The sequence below is a fragment of the Hypanus sabinus genome, chromosome 3 (genome assembly GCF_030144855.1).
Source record: "Hypanus sabinus isolate sHypSab1 chromosome 3, sHypSab1.hap1, whole genome shotgun sequence".
In the NCBI taxonomy this organism is placed as follows: Eukaryota; Metazoa; Chordata; class Chondrichthyes; order Myliobatiformes; family Dasyatidae; genus Hypanus; species Hypanus sabinus.
Genome location: NC_082708.1, coordinates 107,543,650 through 107,567,661, shown reverse-complemented (window position 1 = coordinate 107,567,661; position 24,012 = coordinate 107,543,650). Strand labels below are relative to the sequence as shown.

Genomic DNA, 24,012 nt, shown 5'->3' with positions numbered 1-24,012 from the left:
CAGTAAGATGTAGATATAATAATCCAAAAGTAATTGTCAAAATCTCATCCTCGGTGAACAATCAGACTGCAGCTCCCAAAGTTCTTCCTCTTCTCTCAAAGTCAAGTTCTCAGACTGAGGAGAAGATTTGTTCTGCAATTCTTCCAGGTGGTTTTCAATAAGACTCGAGAGTTTCAGATATCCATCCTCACTCTCAAGCCCAAGCAGCAGTGAAAACATTTCAAGATTTCCTTTTGCAGCATGATTTTTCCAAAGATTCAGTTTCCTTTTAAATCCAAGAATCATGTCACTTGAAGTCAAAATATTTTCTCCTTGCAGAGAATTATTCAACTGGTTCATATGATGAAAAATGTCTGTTAAATAGGGTGGCTTCTGCAGCCATTCTTCATCTTCAAAGCTCTCAGCAAAATTTGGCTTACTATCTTCTTGAAAGTACTCCTGCAATTCACCTTTCAGCTCAAACACCCTGTTGAGAACTCTTCCTCTGTTAAACCACTGGATTCCTGTATGTAGCAGGAGATCGGTGTGCTCTTGGTCCATGTTTTCACACAGTTTTTAAATATTCTCATGTGAACTGGTCTTAAAACTACTAAATAACTTGCTTCCTGAATCTTTTTACTAACTGTGACTTTATTTTCAAATGCTTTAATCTACTTGTTTTGAGATTCAAATAGTCGTTCAAAACAATCAGCATGTTTACATGTCAGACGGCTGTGATTTGTAGTTAAGTGGTTTTTCAATTTTGCTGGAGCCATTGCTGCATCTGTACGTTGTTTGCCACAGACTGGGCACAGTGGAACAAGACAGCTTGGATCACCAGTGATAAGTAGCTTTCATTGTAATGATATGATACTGGCTGATTATTTTAGTCCTGTCCAATGCTTTTGTCTCCAGGACCCAGAAGAGGATGGTGGATGACTTCTGGGGCAACAGGAGGCACTGGGTCTTGGCTACAGTCCTGAGTGTTCCGATCACAGAGGGCGGTTAGTAATTGGTGTGTGTGCGCACCTAACCGGCGGCTCTCCACCTAAGGACCCTGCAGAGATACCTGTATACAAACCACCCTCCGAGATGGTGTGTACTGGTGGCACACTTTCTCTGCCTGGGGCACTGCCTGCAGGAGGGCACATGGCTTCTAGCAGACAGTGTCAGCTCTGTCATTTTGAGGGAACTACCTTGCTTTTAGCAAGAACGGTTGAGGGTGTGGGGTCTAGTCTCATCCAGTCAGGCTGCTGCTGTGCAGGTAGGGGACAGTACTGGTCCCCATCCTCTCACAGTGGTGTTGAGGGGACTCGGGGAAGTGGAGGAGTTCCAGTTGCACCACCACACCATCTGAGGGTCGGAGGTGTTCGTAGGACCCAGGCCTCAGGATACCACATGGGCGGGGTCCCATACAGTGTGAGTTGTCTCACAGGGAGGCCGACCATGCCCGCCTGTGATGCTCCAAAGCATTTCTTGTATGGGCTATTCCTGCATACCTTTCACTCCCTTGCCTTCGCCTGCCGACCAGATTTGCCTTGGCGGTCTGTGTTACTACCTGGCAGTGGAGGAGGACCCCAGTGGAAATCTCTATGCAGGGGATCTTTCCCCTGTACCCTGGGGACCTGGGGTGAAAGGTGTTGATAGGGCAGTACTGGACAACAGGCACTGACAACCCATCCACCTTGCTGGGAGGAGTCAGTGTACCACGTTTATACGGAGTGTGAGGTTGCAGCCGCTGTTTGTGTATTTTATGGGGCTGCAGCTCAGGTTTTGGTCACATGTCAGCCTCGGGCTCCTCATCTATGGGTGCCTAGTACGGAAGTGGGCAGGTCACGAGGAGGATCTATTGCTGGGCTTGGCCAAGATGGCCATTCACGGGTCTGGGCAGCGGAAATTTGAAGGCTCTGCCAGGGATGCCCGCCTACCCCTCTTTGAGGATATGTCTGTGCCCGGCTGTCCTTGGAGAGGTAGTGTGCAGTCACAGTAGGTGCAGTGGGGGATGTCGGGGGTGATGGGTCCCACAAGAAACTGACTGTTTTATAGACAGCAGCAATCATATTTTAATTTGAATTTATTCACTGTCTTGTAAATACTTAAAGGTTGTATTTTGTGTACCGTGTAAACAAACTGTCATAGTTCCGTAAGAAAAAAGATGGACCTTTATTATGTCTGTTCTTTCACTAGTTCTGCGAAATGACTGAGAAGACTGTAATTCTTCATCATTAACATTATTAGAATTGTCCATAGGCCTAGGCCTGGAATCCTCCTTTTCGATCTCAGACCTCCTCTTCAAAGATCACCGCAAAGAACTGTCTTTAGAATGAATATTTCCCTCCAATTTTCTACTCCACTGGCAGAGACTTTTCGCTTCCATAAATCAGTCGGCGGCACATAAGGGGAAGTTGGGGGAACTGAGACTGGACTCAGCCAAATAAATACAATCCTACTGCGCACTGCCACACTGGGCTGCGTTTGCTAACGCCCAGTCCAGTCACTTCCCACCACTGCGAGCGCTAAGCCTTGTGCGTTGCATGAAGTTCAAAAATAATGCTTATTTTTTTCATCACGATCTCTCGTGGAACCCCTAGTGGCCTCTTCCTGAACCCCGGTTGAGAAACCTTGTTTTAGTTGATGGAGGCCCTTAATGATGGACACCGCTGTTTTGAAGTACTGCTCCTCCTAGATGTCCTGGATGCTGCGGAGGTTTGTACCCACAATGGTGATGACTAGTTTTACAACTTTCTGCAGCTGACTTCGATCCTGTGCGGTAGGTCACCTTACCAAATTGTGTTGCAGCCAATTAGAAAGCTCGCCACAGTAATATTGTAAGTTGTTTCCTCAGCAGCTGTTATGATGATTTCACTTTAAGACTTTAATCTCTCGACTGATTAAATTTTGGATGACGGGGCAAGGTGCTGTGCCATGGCTTGCAGCATACCCGAGGGCATCAGCTCTAAACAGTTATGACGATGTGAAGGGATCTATCAAGGGAATATCAGAGTATACTTTTATGCAACATTGGCTTTAGGATCATGAATCATTTCTGGGGAGTCAGTTACCCAATGTAAGGAGTCACTACTAGTGATGTTAAATGCAATTACTAAGTCGTTCAGTGATAATAGGTTTTGTCAGACCACAGCAACAGTCTAAACATGGAACAAGGACCAAGTTCTGGAGATCATGTGAGAGTGACATCAAGACAGGACTTGATTGAGTCTGGTGTCAAAGAGCCATGATAATACAATTCAATTGGTATCAACTTTAATACTTTACATAGAGGAGAAAATAATCTAAGCCACTGGGATCACTGTGGAGCTTTTCAGGATGATGTTCTAGGCCCAATCATATTCAGCTGCTTATTCAATGAAATTCCTTCAGAAATGGGGATATTCACTGATAATTGCACAATGTTTAATTGAATTTTCAATCCCACAGCAAATGAACCCGTCTATACCTACATGCAACAGGATTCAAACAGCATTTAGGCATTGTTGGGGAGTATTCTGGAGTTACGTGAATATAGAATAAATATTAAATATTAATTTAATCAAGAACTAGGATTCAGTCCTTATTGTAAATTGCAAGCAGTAAATTGAAGTTAAACTGGCCCACAGATTGAGAGAAATATTTTAAAAAATGGTGACCATGAGATGTTTGCATGTGCATCAGCCAAGTGTTGACAATTTGGTTGTGTTCATTAGCCTGCTGTCCAGTAGGCAACTATGGCTTTAAGGAATTTGCACCATTGTAAGCAAGTTCAAAGAAACTTGCAATCAATTTGTGCCAGCAGAGCTATTTGAACAATCAGAGGTACTTCCCACTGTAGATATGCAATTCAAAGGAAGCATTGTCATCCTGAAGGATTGAAGTAAATGATGTAACTATTGAATCTGTATTGAATCAACTACGGTTACCTTTAATCTTAAGGGTCTAAAAATATGAAGTATTTTTTGAGTTTGTGCGACTTCACCATGAGTGTCTCCTCAAGAATGCTTGCTTGTTGTGATGAGTAAAGATTTCTATATCACCAGTTCAGTGTCTATCTGGTGACTTTGATCATGGTCACAACAGGCCTGAGCTGTACAGTGGCAAGTATCTATGCCATTGCTGTACAAGGTAAAGACTATCTTAAATAAGAGAGAGTCTGATACCTACATTTGACATTTAATGACATTACCATTGCCAAGTCTCTCAACATTAACATTCTGAGGGCGACCATTGACAAGGAACTCAGTTAGGCCGACTACATAAATACAGTGCTTATAATAACAGGGAAGAGATTGAGTATGCTATGGTGAATGACAGTCCAAAGCCTTTCTACTATCCCAAGGCTCAAGTCAGAATTCTCCTAGAATTCTTTCCACTTGCCTAGATGAGTGCAGTTCCAATAACACTTCTGAAACTCAACACTATCTGGGACAGATAAACCACCTGCTTGAATGACATCCCATCCGCTACCATTAGCGCTCATTCCCTTCGAATGACTGCCATCAAAAAAAAATCTCAAAAGCTACATATCTAAATTGCGCCAGTATTTCTAAATGCAAAAGATCTCCCTACCAAGAAGGATAGGGCTGTAAATGTATTGGAAAACCACCACTAGCAAACTTGCCTCCAAGTGAGACAACATCAAGACCTGGAAATATTTTGCTAATATCATGGATTTAAATCCTGGAACTCCATATCCAACACCTTTGTGGGGGCTCTTTGACTAGAAAGTCCACAGCAATTTGAACTGGCAGCTCACCTCCACTTGAAGTCAATTAGGTATAGGCAATAAAGCTAGCCTTACCTACAATTGTCAACATCCTGAAAAATGAACAGAAAGTAACAGTGGATTTCTTTAATCACATTCACTGGAATTTAGAAGGATGAGAGGGGATCTGATTGAAACATACAAGATTATTAAGGGATTGGACACACTAGAGGCAGGAAACATGTTCCTGATGCTGGGGGAGTCCAGAACCAGAGACCACAGTTTAAGAATAAGTGGTAGGCCATTTTGAATGGAGTTCAGGAAAAACTTTTTCACCCAGAGAGTTGTGGATCTATGGAATGCTCTGCCTCAGAAGGCAGTGGAGGCCGATTCTCTGGATGCTTTGAAGAAAGAGTTAGACAGAGCTCTTAAAGATAGTGGAGTCAAGGGATATAGGGAGAAGGTAGGAACGGTGTAGTGATTGTGGATGATCAGCCATGATCACATTGAATGGCAGTGCTGGCTCGAAGGGCCAAACGGCCTACTCCTGCACCTATTGTCTATTGTGTATTCACTGGTGAGATCATTAAGTCAGATCTTGTCCTTCCCAGAAATTGTCAGCAAGGTCAGAATTGCTGTCAGTTTAGCTATGATTTTTTTCCTTGAAATACATCAGCCATTTTCACTGACACAAGCTTTTATTCTATATGTAATCTGTTACTGAAGTTAGATTTACTGGATTTAAATATGCCAGGTGCTGCATTGAGAGTGAAACTTGTCCTTTGGATAATTACTCAGATCCTCGATATTCAAATCCAGTGATTTAATTATGATGCCATCCCTGCTGTCAGCATGCATTCCATGCTGCGCTGATATTTTACTCTGGGAGTTCAGCCACGTCTTGGTAAATAGACTCTGGGATAAAATCTTATGTCACATACAGAGACCAGAAAGCTCACCTCTCATGAAAGAGTGGTTAATTGCTTCTGCATGAACCAACTTTTGCTTTGCCAGCCTATTTACACCTTTGTATTCTCATCAAACACACTTTGAGTTTGCCTTTGTAGAAACTGTTGCAACTAACCTGATTTTCATTGCAGTTGCAGTGAGATCTGGCCCAGGGACTTATAAAGCCCTGTCTAGCACAGTGCTGGAAAATATAGAGCAGCCGGGTTGGAGCCGTTCCTTTGTGCTGAGCTTGACTATAGCCCAACGCTCAACTGTTTGTTGCACTTGGCTTCATTACTTAGATCCGAGGTTAGGATACGTTCACTTTTGTAATCATCCTGTAGAAAGCTGCACTGAAAAATGCTTGTAAGTATTGATTGATGGCAGAATTGATTTTATTATGATGTTTACAATGTTCAGCACACTACTAATGCTCATTCTCCAGGTTTTATGCACAAGGAGGATCACTTGAACATTGTGTTGAGTAAAGCTCCAGAGTACTGTGTTCTTCCACACAGTTTATAGTTTCTGTGGAACTCATGAAAATAAACTGGATACATAAAGAGATAAAATTGGAGGTGACATCTGAGCCCAGATTGAATAATCGCTGAATGGTTTCTAAATCCTTTAACTGAGTAACCATTATACGTAAAAAAAACCCAAAATGTTGTAAACAGTGAGCTGCATCTGCTAACAGAAAAAAACCTGTTAGTCTGAAACCCTTCATCAACTCAACAACACACACAGGTGTTTCTGCAGATGCTGGAAATCCAGAGCAACACAGACAACATGCTCTTCCAGGGGGAACACAGCCTAGTCGTGGTTTGGAGGTTTGTGCACCTGAATGACCTGGAGAGCTATGCTGGCTGGAGTCAGGGGTTTATGCTTTGACTCTTGGTAGGGTCATACACGCCAAACAGGTCAAAGGGTAGAGGCCAGACTAAGTGGTCTACCAGTCCTTCAGGATCGGGGGCTTCAACTCAGGACTAACAACCCTGACTGGTAAAACAAAATTGTTATGGAAATAGTGATGAAGAATCCTTCTTGAACTGAATGTGATGGTATTCCGGAGTCTCCACCTGGGACTTGTATGAGTGGCAGTAGTGAAAACTGAGAGGAAGCTACTGACATGATGAAGGAAGCCCTGAACACTGCCAGAGATGGAGGACCTTTACTGCTGGCCTAAATGCCAGCGATGTAATGAGTGGTGAATAAGTAAGCACACACACAATGCTGGAGGAACTCAGCAAATCAGACAGCATCTATGGAAGGGAATAAGCAGTTGACATTTTGGGCTGAGACCTTTCATGCTTGGCCTGAGACATTGAATGATTATTCCCCTTCATGCCTTCTGACCTGCTGAGTTCCTTCAGCAACTGTATCAGCCTAAGAAATTGTTTACAAAGTATAACTGGAATTTTACAGTGAAAAAGATTAGTTTTTGATGAAAATGTGTGTAATCCTGCATTCTTACTGTTTCATAACTGTTCCACCAAAACTAAGTGAATGAGGTTCCTTGACAAATGTCAATCATTGGAATCTACAACAGGAAACTTCACCCAAGTTGCTACCAATTTACTGCCATTTCTTAAACAGATATGGAGTGAGACCACCAGTTTGCCAAACTTGGACCAGTGGAATGAAAGAATGGCTAAAGAAATACACACAACGTTCTGGAGGAAATCAACAAGTCAGGCAGCATCTCTGGAAATGAACAAACAGTCGATGTTTTGGGTTGAGACCCTTCTTCAGGACTAAAGATGTTCCAGGTCCAGTTGTTTATTTCAGCATTGGTCAGCATCTGTGCTCACCTGTGCCTTTTGGGGAGGAAGTGAGCATTAGTTGGTAGGGGCTGGCTTTATTTCTCTTTCATTTGACACACATAATATTGCTACTGTGGATTATTGTATTTTCTGCTGTTATTTCCTAAATGAAATAGAAAACCTAAAGATACAGATCTTTGTGGGGCAACAAATAATGATAAGTCAGAGGATGGGAAGGAGTTAGAGAGTCTAGTGCCATGGTGGAATGACAACAACCTTTCCCTCAATGTAAATAAAACCAAAGAACTGGCCATTGACCTTAGGATGGGGTGGGGGGGCTCCTGTCTACATCAATGGTGTTGACATCGCGATGGTTGAGAGCATCAAGTTACTAGGAATGAATATCACCAATGCCTCTGTTTCCTCAGGAAGCTAAAGAAATCTGGCATGTCTCCACTGACCCTTACCAATTTTTATTGATGTACCACAGAAGGCATTCAGCCAGGTAGGCAACTGCTCTGCATGTGACTGCAATAAACTGCAGAGTGTTGTGGTCACAGCTGAGTACAGCACTGAAACCAGCCTCCCCTTTATGCTCTCTATGTTGACTTCTTGCTGCCTCAGCAAAGCAGCCAGTATAATGAAAGAGTTCATCCACCCTCTCTTCTCCTCTCTCCCATTGGGCAGAAGATACAAAAGCCTGAAAATATATACCAACAGGTTTCAAGATCAGTTTTGAACCCACTGTTAATAGACACTTGTCTATTAAACTGTTAATGAACCCCCTTGTATTAAAAGTTATCTTTAGACATCACAATCTACCTCGTTACAAGCTTGAACTTTTTTGATTTCCTGCATTTCACTTTATTCTGCACTCTGTTGTTGTTTTACTACGTCTTACCTCAGTGCAGTGTGTAATGATTTGATCACTATGACAGTATGTATGGCAAGTTTTTCATGACATCTCAGTACATGTGGCAATATCTGGCAATACTCATATTGGCACTTCCATACATTAGTTAAAGTATTTTCAGCACCTCCTTGTGAAGCCAGAACTTCCAAAGTCGCTCCTAGATTTTTATGGAATCTTTCTTCAATGAAGTTTAACACTGAATTCTGGAAGAGTCTTGTGCTGAACTACATCTACCTGTCTGGCCACGCCCCCTGCTGACTGCTCCTGTGGCTACTCCCACAGACCCCTGTATAAAGGTGATTGAGGTCTGAGCCCAGCCTCTCTGTCTCCAGGATGTAGTATGGTGGTCACTCACTGTTTGTTCCTTCACTGTTTGTTCCTTCTTCCAGTCAATAAAAGCCAATATTTTCAGAAGGCATTCGATAAGGTGCCACATAGGAGATTGGTGAGTAAAATCAGAGCTCATGGCATTGGGGGCAGGGTTTCAACATGGATAGAAAATTGGTTGGCAGATAGAAAGCAAAGGGTAGCAGTGAATGGGTGTTTCTCAGACTGGCTGGAGGTGACTAGTGGGGTACCACAGGGCTCTGTATTGGGACCACAGCTCTTTACGATTTATGTCAATGATTTAGATGAGGGCATTGAAAACTATATCAGCAAGTTTGCTGACGATACTAAACTGGGTGGCAGTGTGACATGCGAAGAGGACGTTAGGAGAATACAGGGAGACTTGGATAGGCTGAGTGAGTGGGCAGATACTTGGCAGATGTCATTCAATGTGAATAAATGTGAAGTTATCCACTTTGGAAGCTGGAACAAGAAGGCAGAGTATTGTCTGAACGGTGTCGAGTTAGGTAAGGGAGAAATGCAAAGAGACCTAGGAGTCCTAGTTCACCAGTCAATGAAGGTGAATGAGCAAGTGAAACAGGCAGTGAAGAGGGCAAATGGAATGTTGGCCTTTGTTACAAGGGGAATTGAATACAAGAGCAAGGATGTTCTTTTGCATTTGTACAGGGCCCTGGTAAGACCACACCTGGAATATTGTGTACAGTTTTGGTCTCCAGGTTTAAGGAAGGACATTCTGGCAATTGAGGAAGTGCAGCGTAGATTCACTAGGTTGATTCCTGGGATGGCAGGGCTGTCTTACGCAGAGAGATTGGAGAGATTGGGCTTGTACACGCTGGAATTGAGGAGATTGAGAGGGGATCTGATTGAAACGTTTAAGATAATTAAAGGATTTGATAGGATTGAGGCAGGAAATATGTTCCAGATGTTGGGAGAGTCCAGTACCAGAGGGCATGGATTGAGAATAAGAGGTCAGTTATTTAAAACAGAGTTGAGGAAGAGTTTCTTCTCCCAGAGAGTTGTGGAGGTGTGGAATGCACTGCCTCGGAAGACGGTGGAGGCCAATTCTCTGGATGCTTTCAAGAAGGAGCTGGATAGATATCTGATGGATAGGGGAATCAAGGGATATGGGGACAAGGCAGGGACTGGGTATTGATAGTGAATGATCAGCCATGATCTCAGAATGGCGGTGCAGACTCGAGGGGCCGAATGGTCTACTTCTGCACCTATTGTCTGTTGTCTATTATCTCGCCTTACGTCTCAGAGTGAGTTATTGATGGTGCATCAAGTCTGCAACACAGCAAGAAAGGGCTCTCATTTCTCAGTTGATCAGGTTAAATATCCTGCAGCAAAAGAATCTCCATGAGTCTATAGGGAAATGAATGGCTGCAAAGGGAACAGGGTTTCAAAAGACCTCTGCAGGTCAGGTAGCATCTATGGACACTTTTTATTCTGGTAGCTTCCCCTTTCCTTTGCGATCCTGAAGAGGGGTTTCAGTTCAAATCGTCAACTGCTTGTTCATTTCCATAGATGATGCCTGACCTGCTGAGTTCCTGCAGCATTTTGTGGATGTTGCTTTGGATTTCCAGCATTTGCTGACTTTTTTGTGTTCAGAAGATGTCCTCCAAGTCCAAAACTGGGAAATAAGAATAAGAAACATCTCTCAACGGGAGCCATAAGATCACAAGACATACATGCAGAATTAGGCCATTCAGCCCATCGATTCTGTTCTGCCATTTAGTCATGGTTGATTTATTATTCCTCTCAATCCCATTCTCCTGTCTTCTCCCCGAAACTTTTGATACCCCGACTAGTGAAGAACCTATCAAACTCTGCTTAAATATATCTGATCACTTGTCCTCCTCAGCCATGTGTGGCAATAAATTCCACAGATTCACCACCCTCTGGAAGGAGGAGTTACTCCTCATCTCCATTCTAAAGGGATTCTGATGCTGTCTCCTCTGGTCCAAGACTCTCTCGCTATTGAAAGCACCTTCTCTATCAAGACCTTTCACTTGAACTTGGACAGGAGCATTTTACCTGCTTCATAATCAACCTGAGTGTCTTTCCATAGCTTATGACTTCATAAGCATGTAAGTAATCTTGGCATTAGTCAGCTTATGTATTTGAAACATACATTCCAAATTAATATTCTTCACCTTCTTCTTGGGCCCTTAGCTCCCAGTAGACACTTGATGGCCTCCCGTCTCCATCGTCCAAAGTTGATGATACGGTTGGAGTTCATCAATGTTTCTGTAAGCCATTGTATCCACTGTACAGGAGATGGGTCTGTATAGCTTCATCAAAGCCCTGTTGGCTGGCCTTACCTGATTCCACCGCTCAGGACAGGGACATGAGGTTGGACTTTGAGAGGCTCCAAATTAACACTCAATGCACAAAAATCAAGCCCAGTGAAGTCAAGAAGGACTGTAACTTATTGGAGGATACAGAAACTGCATTAGGATCGCCAAAGGTTTGCATTTGCACAAAGTTCATTTGTTCTAAATGGTTTAAGTTAACCACCATAAAACTATGTATTGAGATGATTCTATGAAAGTAAAAGGGAATTTATAAAAATGGGTGTATTGTTTCACATAAAATGGCAGCAGCTAAAGATGCCTTCTCTCAGGTATGAAATTTGTAAAAATATCTTTTAAAAATGGTGATAACTTTAAAAAATATACAGAATCAGTTAACAATACATTTAACTTGCAAAGCAAACTGACCTGAATGGTGTGGTATTTGCACTGCTTGATGTGCTATTTGAGCTGAGATATTATGGTAACTGCCAGAGTATTGTTAAGGGAATCTGGACTAAATTTATCATCACAAAAGTGACCAGAGCAGGTGTGTTGATCCTGAAGATGGTAATGATTATAAATTTTGTTTTACTCTTTGCTTTCCATAAATATTCCTTTAAGTAAGTCATATCCATTTGTGTCTGGAGGCCCAGCAATTTTGTTTTTCTGACACAAGGACCATTCAAGCACTTTGTCCTCCACTTTATCTTCAACATAGGTTTACACAAAGGTCACAAATGAAGCATGTCTATCTACCCCTGTGGTCTGTAGTCTGTAGTCTGGTAAACATTTATACAGTGAAGAGGTCCTGATGGCAGTTTGCAAGGCTTTAAAATGGGTAAAACGCAGAAAGGAAACTCACTTGAAACTTTACATCCATTACTGTAATGATCTTATTTTTGTCTCCAGGAGCATATAATACCCAAATGACAGTCTGAGCTATCTTAGGTTTCAATATATCTATTCAGCTAATGCTTTTGGATGTCATGTTGTTTAATTGTGATGGTTATTCTACGCCTGGCTCAAATATCAACAAAATCCAGATAGGCAGAGCAAATTTCTGCATTCTTTCCTTATTTTTCTAGGATAGAATAAATGCTTGCAACAAAACAGCATTGGGGAAAAGAAAGCAAGAAAAGTTCAAAACTGTAACTGTGTTGTGCATTTACTCACATACTCTTGCCCTAAAACACTTACTGTGTACATTGCTGATACAATTTTAAATGGCAAAAATCATTTGGGAAGACAGTTTAATTGCCGAGGATGAATTTCAGGGTGACAGTAAAACTTGGCAGACAACTGTGATTCAGTTACACAACCGAGCAGAAGTGAAGCTAGGTTTTCCTCACAGATTCTTCTGATGATGAAACACAATATCTTGTAAATATTATTACACTATTTGACAGTCTGCATCGATTAGAGATGAACTTCCTTTCTGGTTTTTGTTCACAGACTCAGAATTAACACATATTTTGATTCTATACCAATTCAGATCTACGTGGCACATGGGGGTAGGGGCTGATGTTGCCATTTGTGCGATTTGTTTCTTTTTGTGTGTGTGGGAGGATGATGTTTTTCTTTGTTTTGTGGCTGTCTGTGGAAAAGATGAATACACACTTTGATAATAAATGTACTTTGAATCCATTGAACTGCATACTCATCTGTAACTTACATCAATTACAATTATTTGTTACAAGCTCCCTCCATCTTTTATTCAGAAAGAAAGTGATTTTATTACAAAATTTTATTTCAGTTAGATTACATACTGAAATCCCAGTGCTAGTATTTAATTGACTGTTTAGAGATGAAAACAGCTTTTTGTTTGAAAACGGTCTTGTATAGTTTTCAGAGGAAGTTGTACTGCAGACAAAGTTTCAGGATGAATAAGGATTTCACAAAGCTCCTATTTTCTGAGGCCATGTACTGATTTAAGATGGCCTGAGGGCTTGTGAGTTATTTAGCTACTAACTTAAGATAAAATACTCAAATAGATGTATCTATCTATAACCACATGACTAAAATATAAAAAGAAGAAACTTCCAAGTTAAAATTTCCATGCTTTTACAGACAGACTCTTTGTAAACTCAACTTGTTTTGCTGTAAAATATTCCAGCTCTGTAACTCACTAGGAACTCTACATCTCTCTGAATTTACCTTCTAATCCCACCTTCACTTCCCTGTTGGTTTTGTCTGAGTAGAGCTCTTTGATGCATCTTGGGATGCTATTGCACCTTTATGTTTTTGCCCCTTGTGATGATGAAATATAAGTTGTTGTGGATTGACTGTTGAAAATCCTGAGGAGCAAACGTAAAGGCCTGGTGGGACTAATTCCCTCCACCTCTGCCTCAAAGCAACACCATTAACTCGATAAACCAGTTCTGTAAAATAGCAATCAGTAAGTGCCAGCAAATCAAGAATGACAAATGACAAGCTATATCCAGAAATGTCAAAAGCTTATTTGAAACAATGGTGGTTTATCAGTTTGATAGATGGTGCCACAGCCCTTCAAAAGGAAGCTACTTTCAGACGTCTTGGAGAACCTAGTCTGAATTGTTAGCTGGTGGACTGGGTGAAACCAAAAAGCATGTCCCAAACAGGAACTGGAAACAGGATCAGGAAGTGTCAATAAATTATTGTTCTTATATCCATAAAATAAGTTATTTCTACAGGGGGATGAAGTCCAGTTTCAGAAGTTACAAGTAACTAACAAATATTTAGTTATTTTAGTGGGCGCTGTATGTTTTGGATGGAGATTTGAAAACATGAGCCAATTCTTAAATGAATGCTTCAAACTTAAACTGTGAGAAGTCCATCTCACAGGCAAGAATAAAATAACTGATCACAAATAACAGATTTGAGAAACAGCATTTGCTTTTTATTCAATTCTGTGCCTCCATAGAAGCTGATTATTTTTAACTAGTAGTTTCACTTGAGTTGAATCAAAGATTTATACATTGTCGTGCTATATAGGAATAAAGCCAATACTTTTAGCTTACAGTCACTGATTTAGTGGAAAACCTAGTTTTATGGTTTGGTATTTTGGATTATTTTCATATTGCAAAATAGATCATTTGTCTCTCTATCACACGGTAAAAACTATATTTGCCTTTATGTTACATGTACTTAATGCATTTTCTTACCATTTATAAAACTTGAACTCCCTGCGTATGACTGGAAAGGGGTGGTAAAAAGTTGATGAACACAAATAAATAAAACCTGATCTGCTTAATCCCTATCTGATGCAGACATGTCAATCAGGTCACTTGTGAAGGCCTGAGAACTATGCCTCAGATCTCCGACACAAGCAATTGTTGCACTCCTGGGAGAAAGCACAACTGTCACAAGAGATCAGAGTCCTGCTAACATTACATCAGGGGCTCAGCAATTTGGACAGATCAGACAATCTGGCCTGTTCCCTCAAAGACAAGTTCACACGCGTTCACTACGAAAACAATTAAACCACCTTTGTCCAGACTAGAGATAAGCTAGAAGCAATCTAAATAAGTGAAAGCAGAAAATTCCTTTTTGAATATCAGGGCTGGAGGCATCAATTACATCTTTGTGTTTTACAATTACAGTAATATTTTAAGTCTCTTTAAAATAGCCATTAGATACAATTTTTTTGTTTTAAATACACTTACATTTGTCAATCAACAAAGTTGTACAAAGACAGTATATAAAAGTGGTCAGTTTTGTTGATTGGGTGAGAATGCTGGTCAACTATGTAGTGTGCTTTTGACCACGTATGGGGAATTTGCAGCCTTCTAAGTCCAAATGTTCTGGGATGAAAATGTGTGCATGACAGAGTGATGGAGCTAGCCCCATCATTTGAAATAGTTTGATGGAGCTACAGGCCACCTTGTGTGAAGCTGTGGTGGAGGTATACAGCATTTAGTGAGGCAGTTTAATGCAGCCATCCAGCACTGTGTGGTTGTGCTGGATACCACCAGTTTGTCACTGTATTGGAGCTACCCACCATTGTTCTCAGTGATTGGAGTCGTCAGTGACTTTAGCAACCTTAACTTCAATTCATTAATCATAATCACTCATATAAACTCTAGAAAGTAAAGGCCTCAGCATCAATTCTATGATACAGCAATCATTATATGTATATTACCAATAGACCTGAATTGGGCATGTGTGGTATTTCAATGGGAAGTTGACTGCCCAGTACCATATTAGCACAATTCAACTACTTATATCCCAGTTCAGCCCACAATGAACACATTACTGAGCTGCAGCAGTGCTTATCCTTGAACCCTTTGATAGTCAGTGCTGACAGGATCGTAGCACAAATGCTCCTGCCAGCGAGAACTACTGTAGAGTGAAGGGAAAAGAGGAGGGGTATCCATTCCAGATGGCCATGAAAGCTCACCAATACCTCTGCTTCCTCAGGAGGCCAAATAGATTTGGCCTGTCCCTGTGGACCTTTACTGATTTTTATTGGTGTACCACAGAAGGCATCCTGTCTGGATCCTTAATGGCTTGGATGGCAACTGTTCTGCATGTGACACATGAAACTGCAGAGAGGTGTGGACACAGCTCAGCACAGCACTGAAACCAACCTCCCCTCTGTGTCTACCCCAGGAAAGCAGACAGCATCTTCTCTTCTCCCAGTGGGCAGAAGGTACAAAAGCCTGAAAGCACATACTACCAGGCTCAAGGTCAGATTCTGCTCTGCTGTAATAAGATGATTAGTAGAACAAGATGGACACTTCACCTCACAGTCTACTTCATTATGACCTTGCTCTTTAAGGGTTACCAGCACTACACTTTCTCTGAAGCTGCTACACTTTATTCTGCATTTATACCATCGTTTACCTCAGTGTACTGTGTGATTTGATCTGTATCAACAGTATGCAAGATAAGATCTTCACAGTATCGTTGTACATCTGAAAATAATAATCCAATGCTAATACCAATATCAATATATATGACTGTCCACAAATCCACTGGCATTACACCATACTAAAATAAGCCCCAGTCACATCAAACATCTGGTGAAAGGTTTTTGACTTATAACCTTTCTTACCCAGATGCTTCCTGATGTCTTGCGCATTTTCAGCAATTTCTACCTCTGTTTCAGATTTACCATCCATGGCTCCACAGAAAACATTGCCCTCACCTCACAACATGGCCAGCAGTGGCAAAACCCCTCCCACGCAACAAACCCCACTTACACCCATCTCCGCCCACAACAAGGCCCACCCTGAGGCACACACGCAAAATCCACCCACAACAGTCCTTACCAATAATAAGCCCCATTCAAAACAATACACCAACAGCAATGTCAATACAAATCTCCACATTGACATGCTTCATCTGCAGCTAGTGGATGGAGCTTACTGTGGTAGGACCAAGCCCCACCACCATAGGCTCCATCCACAACAACAGCATTCAAAACAAACCCCAGCTACGAGCTGTGCCTCAGAACTTGACCACCCACAGACCCATCAACAACATGCCCACATGCAACCAGCTCCCCTGATAATAAGCCAGACCAATAAAAATGCTCCAAGCCCCATCTACCAATAGCCACACCTACACCAAGCCTTATCCACAGCATCCCATGGACACGAAGCTTTGCCACAATTGTCCCACCCACAGCAAATATCATCTATATAGCAAATTCTTTCATAACAAGCTCCACCCTCTCAAAACAAGTTCCACCCACAACATCCTCCTTATTTTTGAAATAGAATGTTGGTAACTCCAAACCCCGATTTCAATTCACTTAACCCCTCACCCTGAACCCTCTCTTTTCCTGTGCCAGTTCACTATTTCCCGACAACCCACACTTTCCCCTGAGACTTTTCATACATCTTATTTTCAATTCTTTGCTAATTTCTTTATATGGACTGCATTTACAGAAAATCTTAAGAGTTTTCTGAAAGGGTTGGTGTACACTCAGTGTCTCCTGTACCTAATAAGCTAGCCACTGAGTGTATGTTCATGGTCTTCTGCTGTTGTAGTCCATCCACTTCCAGGTTCGATGTGTTGTGCATTCACAGACACTCTTCTGCACACCACTGTTGTAATGTGTGGCTATTTGAGTTACTGTCACCTTCTGTCAGCTCGAACCAGTCCAACTGCTCTCCTTTGACATCACTCATTAACAGGGCATTTTCACCCACAGAACTGCCACTCACTGGCTGTTTTTTTATTGGCTTTTCATACTGTTCTCTGTAAAGTCTAGAAACTGTTGTGGGTGAAATTGTCCCGGGAGATCAGCAGTTACTGAGATACTCAGACCACCCCGAGTGGCATCAATAATCATTCCCTGGTCAAAGTAACTTAGCTTAAAGTTCTTCCCCATTCCGATGTTTGGTCTGAACAACAGCTGTACCTTTTGACCATATCTGCCTGTTTTTATTTATTGAGTTGTTGCCGCATTATTGGCTGATTAGATACTTGCATTAATGAGAAGGTGTACAGGTGTACCCAATAAAGTGGCCACTGAGTGCATTTCAAACGACTTTGCTATCACGGAGCTGGGCGGGAGAGGCCAGTATATACTTCAGGTGGGGTCTTTGTTACATAGCCCCTTTAGACTAATTTGATCTGAGGGATGAATGAAGTTTTGTGTTGTCTCCCCCTGCTCACTGACTTCACTTAACCTGAATTTTCACAGGCAACATTATTTTCTAATGTCATCTCCTGAACATTAAAAATAGGTGAAATCTGGAACAACCCTGAAAGCTGATAAAACAGCTGAATATGCTTGTAACTCAAATACACTTCAACACTTAGTTAAACTCAGGACAGAGATGGTCTCTTAAATTCAGAACTCTTAAGTTTCAAGCTGTGCTCCTATTGACAAGTTTAATGAATTTATTGAAACAGATAGGGTCAGTATTTCAGGGTTCACTGGCTGTGGACCTCATTCACTCTGTTCAATCTGTAGAGGATTGTTATGAAGGGGTCAGTGTGCAGAAATAATCAAATGTTGTTTGTGCCAGTGCAGGCAGCAGTATCTTTCCCCTTTCTCCTATCTACCTCAAGGTCATGAACAGATTCTAAGATCTTCCACATCACACAAAAATATTCTCAATTTTTACAGATTGCAATACTTTCTGATGGACTTTAAACTACAAAAACAGCAGCATACTGCTGGGGTAAGCACTGAAGAAGGATGGTGTTGGGGGTCTGCTGACTCCAGTCCCTGGAGGAATAATCTACCCATTGTTACTTTGTAATCACGTGGTGCCCAAGGAACCTGTTCTTCAGGAAGGGAAAAAAGTGCAACAGTTTCGAAGATCTTGCGCAGCCGCATCCTGACAGGAAATTCCATTAATGCACTGCCTCTCATTTTGTTCTGAGTGTGGCGAAAACTTTTCCCCAACAAAAAAATCTCAGCAGCTAAAAGCAAATTAAAAATGAGGCTACATCTTAACAGGGAATTCTGGGCTCCTTTCCCTCATCCTCAATAGTGTCAATCTCTGCCCCCATCTCACTCTCCACGGCCCCCAACACCAGCAACACTCCCCCACCTTTTCCAGTTCATCTCTTGACAATTAATGTCCAAGCTGTTTCATTTCCTCACTCAGCAGATGCTTCTATTATCCAGGCAGATTATCAATTGCAGCTTTGTTTACACTTCCTGTAATCCCTGGGGGTAAACCTGTAATTATTGCGTGCTTCAAAACCTTCAGATGCACTGAGAACCCTGTGCATGTGGATTGAACCGATCAACAGCAGTGCTCAAGCTACATTTTATTGGAAAGGTTTCAAATGACATGCATTGGAGATGGCAGTTTTTAAAGCACGGGGAAGCATAACCGAAAACCCTTGGAGAAATGCCGCGGAGAAGTCAGAGAAAATCATCTTGATGCTGAAACACTAAGCGGAAAGAGGTTTTTAAACAGACATTTTAAAATGAAAAATATGCCGCAATCTAAAACCCGTGACCAAATGGATAGAGTAAGGCAGAAACCAAGCCTGGAGTGTAGACTGTTAGTAGGATAATTGGAGACGACCAATGATAAGAGGATAAGGACATAAGAAATAGGAGCAAGAATAGGCCATCTGGCCCATTGAGCCAGCTTCACCATTCAATAAGATGGCTGATCCGGCCATGGACTCATCTCCACTTACCTGCCTTTTCCCCACAACCCTTAATTCCCCTATGATGTACGGTTTTAACCCTGACTACACACTTACAAGGAGTGAATGGGAATTTAGGAAGTGCAGGGAAGGAAACAAGGAGTGAATGGGAGTTTTGGAAGAGTAGGGACGGAATTAGATTAGCAAAGGGACCCTCTGCTCAAACGTTCTTACATTCTGGGCCATTGACAAGTCAGAATTTCTAAGCTACTGCAGAGCTCCTGTGTATCAGCTGTTGCAGCTGGAATCTGAGCTCTTGTTTCTTTATTAAACCATTGACCATCAACAACATAAAACCAAGGCCTTAGCTGACCTCTAAGGTAGATGTAAAAGACCCTTGAAGATGAACTAGGGAGCTTCACCTCAATATCCCAGCCAATATTTTTGGTTTCTTGATTCTGTGGTGAGGACGATGGATGGAAGTAAAGTTATGGACTGATTCCCTGAATCAATCTGGGAATGTTTAGGCATTCTTGGTCATCTTTTTTGTCACTCCCCTTCAAGGGCTAAAGTTCTCAGAGAACTGCAGTGAGTTCTACAGGAGTTGCCCCGTACAGCAATAGAACCCAATCCCAGGTGACGCCTTCACTCAAACTGGGATTGAGGAGTTTTCTGGCTCTAGCTTGGATTATTTCAGCAGTCCAGATGGTGAAGAGTTCAGTGATGCCCTATGCACCCACAAGCAGTTCATAGCAGATTAATAAATGTATTCTAACCAGACTATTTCAGAGGATCTGTCCTGGGTCCAGCATGTAATGCAATTATGAAGAAAGCATGGCAGTGCCTCTACCTTCTTACAAGTTTGTGAGGTTTGGGATGTCATCTAAAATTTTGACAAGTTTCTATAGGTGTTTGGTGCAGAGTATATTGACTAGTTGCATCATGGCCTGGTATGGAAATACCAATGCCTATGAATGGAAAACCTACAAAAAGTAATGGATACACCCCAGTCCATTTCGGGTAAAAATCTCTCCGCCATTGAGCATGGAGCTCTGTCACAGGAAGACAGACAGACAGACATAGTTTATTGATCCTGAGGGAAATTGGGTTTCATTACAGTCACACCACAACATCCAGTATCAAGGGCGCCCTCCATCCAGGTCACGTTCAGGAAGAAGGAAACTGCAAGCAGTTTCAAACTCCTGGGAGTTCACATTACACACAACCTCTCATGGTCCCAGAACACATCCTACAGAGTCATGAAAGCTCACCAACGCCCCTACTTTCTGAGGAGGCTTAAGAAAGCAGGACTTTGCACATGTAAACTCAGATCATTCTACACAGTGAAACCCAACAGCATGAATGGCAGCGATGCTTCACTACCAGATGAACTCAAACACCTTCTATGCATGCTTTGAAAGGGAGAACACAACTACAGCTGTGAGGATCCCTGTTGCACCTGATGACCCTGTGATCTCTGTCTCAGAGGCCAATGTTAGACTGTCTTTAAAGAGAGTGAACCCTCGCAATGTGGAAGGTCCCAGTGGAGTACCTGGTAAGGCTCTGAAAACCTGTGCCAACCAACTGGCAGGGATATTTAAGGACATTTCAACCTCTCACTGCTATGGGCCGAAGTTCCCACTTGCTTCAAAAAGGCAACAATTATACCAGTGCCAAAGAAGAATAATGTGAGCTGCCTTAATGAAAACAGCCCGGTAACACTCACATCAACAGTGATGAAATGCTTTTGAGAGGTTGGACATGACTAGACTGAACTTCTGCCTCAGCAAGGACCTGGATCCACTGCAATTTGCCTATTGTCACCATAGGTCAATGGCAGATGCAATCTCAATGGCTCTCCACACGGCTTTAGACCATCAGCAGAACACAAACACGTACGTCAGGATGCTGTTCATCAACGATAGCTCAGCATTTAATACCATCATTCACACAATCCTGACTGAGAAGTTGCAGAACCTGGGCCTCTGTACCTCCCTCCACAATTGGATCCTCGACTTCCTAACCAGAAGACCACAGTCTGTGCAAATTGGTGATAAAATCTCCTTCTTGCTGCCGATCAACAATGGCACACCTCAGGGGTGTGTGCTTAGCCCACTGCTCTACTCTCTGTATACACATGACTGTGTGGCTAGGCGTAGCTCAAATACCATCTATAAATTTGCTGATGATACAACCATTGTTGGTAGAATCTCAGGTGGTGATGAGAGAGGGTACAGGAGTGAGATATGCCAACTAGTGGAGTGGTGCTGCAGCAACAACCTGGCACTTGATGTCAGTAAGGTGAAAGACTTCAGGAAGGATAAGACAAAGGAACATGTACCAATCCTCATAGAGGGAGCAGGAGTGGAGAGAGTGAACAGTTTCAAGTTCCCGGGTGTCAAGATCTCTGAGAATCTAACCTGGTCCCAACGTATCGATGCAGTTATAAAGAAGGCAAGACAGCGGCTATACTTCACTAGGAGTTTGAAGAGATTTGATATGACAACAAATACACGCAAAAACTTCTATAGATGTATCGTGGAGAGCATTCTGACAGGCTGCATCACTGTCTGGTATTGAGGGTGCGGTGGGGGGGGGGGGGCTACTGCACAGGTCCGAATGAAGCTGCAGAAGGTTGTAAATTTAGTCAGCTCCAACTTGGGTACTACCCTACAAAGTACCCAGGACATCTTCAAAGAGCGGTGTCTCAGAAAGGCAGCGTCCATTGTTAAGAACCCCCAACACCCAGGGCATGCCCTTTTCTCACTGTTACCATCAGGTAGGAGGTACAGAAACCTGAATTAGTACAGAAACACTCAGCAATTCAGGTACAGCTTCTTCCCCTCTGCCATCTGATTCCTAAATTGACACTGCCCTTGGACACTATCTCATTTAAAAAAATATATGGTATTTCTGTTTTTTGCACGATTTTTAATCTATTCAATATATGTATACTGTAATTGATTTACTTATTTATTTATTATTATTATTATTAGTTTATTTTGTGTTTTTTCTCTCTTCTAGATTACGTATTGCATTGAACAGCTGCTGCTAAGTTAACAAATTTCACGTCACATGCTGGTGATGATTTTGAGATGCGCAGTAGAGGACATCCTAAAAAGCTGCATCACTGCATGGTAGGGAAACCGCACTGCCACAAACAGACAGGATGACTCTACAACTGCCCGACACATCACTGGCACCAGTCTACCTGCCATCAACAACTATACTGTACACAGAAAACTGCTGCAAAAGGGCCAGTACACGCCGGGTTTACGGACAGTCTGTCCCACTCCAATCAGGGAGGAGGCTACGTATCATCCACACCAGGACCACCAGGCTCAAAAACAGTTATAGTACTTCCCCCAAGCAATAGGACTGATCAACACCTCCGCCCACTAACTCCACCCCTACTTTATTGTTTCTTGTCAGTTACTTCCTGTACAGCCAGGTGTTACTTTATAGTCATACAATCAAACTATGTATATAAGTTTACTTATGTATTTACTGTATATAAATTGTGTTCTTTAGTGTTTGTGTTTTTTTGGTACTGCATTGGATTCAGAATAACAATTATTTCATTCTCCTTGCACTTGTGTACAGAAAATTACATTAAACAATCTTAAACCTTGAATCTCAGGACCCACACCACCAAGTGCGGGAGCAATTATTACCCCACAGCCATCAGGCTCTTAAACAGGGGGCATAACTTTACTCTACTTCACTTGCCCCATCACTGAACTGTTCCCACAACCTATGGACTCACCCTCAAGGACTCTACTACTTATTTTCTCAATATTTATTGCTTATTTACTTATTATTAATATTTTGTGTTTTTTTCCTCAGTTTTTATTTGTATAGTTTTCTGGTTTTGCAGATTGGTTGTTGCTCATCCTATTGGTGATGGTTACTCATTGATTCTATTGTGTTGCTTTTATTTACTGTGAATGCCCACAAGAAAATTAATCTCAGTATTGTATATGGTGACATATATGTACTTTGATAATAAATTTGCTTCGTGCTTTGAACTTTTGAACATCTCCACCTGAAATACTGCATCCTCGGCATCAATAGCTGCTATATAAACACATCAGCAACAAATCTTTAACCAAACAGAATGTTTCTTTCGTTCTGGCAGGACCTAAGTGCCAGCTGTCACATAGTCAGAGGCTTCCAGCTCTGACTCCAATTATGAAAACATTAAAACAAATAGCTGTAGTATGACAGTCCCATCACCGACAGCAAATATAACAAGTTACACAGAAAATCTGTAGTTGTACAGAATCCATGCTAGTATCTGTACAAGCACAATAAAAACAACAATGTCTGTTATAAGAACTTTTGCCCACGATATAAACTACTCCGAACTCGTTCCTGCAATGCAACCCATTTTGGAGTCTTTGTCAGTAATTTAATCCAATTGGTCATTTACAACTATAATGCCGCCTGGTCCATAATCTGCAGCTATACTACACCATTATGAAAAATAACGTACAGATGCAGTATGTGCATCTGCAATATAACTTTCACTGGAACTTGCAACAATAATATTATCCAATGCAGATGCCACACCTGTTAGAGAACTTGTCTGGAACTTGCATGTTTAATAGTCCCACTCTGTAACTTACATCTGTAATAGAGCTTGCTCCAGAATTTGCACTGGCAATATAACTCACTTCAAAACGTCCACATGAAACAGTTGCAGAATCCAAAACCTGCACTTAAGATATACCCACAGCTGCATCCACAGAATAATTTCAGTGACCTCACTGATAATGACTCTGGGACCTAGCTCTTTTTTCATATTCAGCATTTTACTTTCTGTGGTACACATCAAAAAATAATAAAATATATATGTTAGATTAGGGTGTGTGAACAGTGAAAACCGGCGCCCTCTACTGGCTTACATTGTCAAATCTCACTTGATTGTCTGTTAACCAACCAATCCTATTATTTTTATAAAAGTATATTTTTTGCACCATAATTTTGCAGAGATCATTTGTGGCATGCAACTTACTTATG

General features: G+C 41.8%; 1 long non-coding RNA gene across 1 annotated transcript in view; it reads left to right on the top strand.

Annotated features, from left to right (window-relative positions):
* The window catches only part of LOC132390810 (uncharacterized), a 33,630-nt gene extending 10,691 nt beyond the window's left edge, over window positions 1-22,939 (top strand). The window contains exon 3 of the long non-coding RNA XR_009511015.1: window positions 22,015-22,939. This is a non-coding gene — a long non-coding RNA (uncharacterized LOC132390810). The remainder of the gene's footprint in view (window positions 1-22,014) is intronic.
* Window positions 22,940-24,012: the final 1,073 nt, after the last annotated feature.